Source organism: Penaeus monodon, chromosome 27, assembly GCF_015228065.2.
Source record: "Penaeus monodon isolate SGIC_2016 chromosome 27, NSTDA_Pmon_1, whole genome shotgun sequence".
Taxonomy (NCBI): Eukaryota; Metazoa; Arthropoda; class Malacostraca; order Decapoda; family Penaeidae; genus Penaeus; species Penaeus monodon.
The window spans coordinates 16016510-16016823 of NC_051412.1; the positions used below are offsets into that span (position 1 = coordinate 16016510).

At 31.2% G+C, this 314-nt stretch overlaps 1 protein-coding gene across 1 annotated transcript in view; it reads right to left on the reverse strand.

The window, feature by feature from the left end:
* The window catches only part of LOC119590427, a 21897-nt gene that overhangs the window by 7757 nt on the left and 13826 nt on the right, over positions 1 to 314 (reverse strand). The window lies entirely within an intron of this gene.

A 314-nucleotide genomic window follows, 5' to 3' on the forward strand; every position in this document is an offset into this window, starting at 1 on the left:
ATAGATATTGATAATAAATTAATGTATTATAGATATTTCATGGCAAGGCGATACTTACTAAGATAAGTTAGTAACAAAATATCGAACGTATTACTTAGTTTAAGAAGATAAAATTATTTAGAAAAGATCTTAATAAAGCTCTTGTACGACAGACAGACGAATACGCAAATGATCATCAAAATACACCGCGCAGTAATAAGTCTTTGTAAGGAAATTAAACAAATCATCAGCAGAGGTTCAGAGATATCTCCTGGCCAGTAGAGAAGTTATTTGAGTAACTTCATCGCAACATGATAAAACACAGCAACAGATTC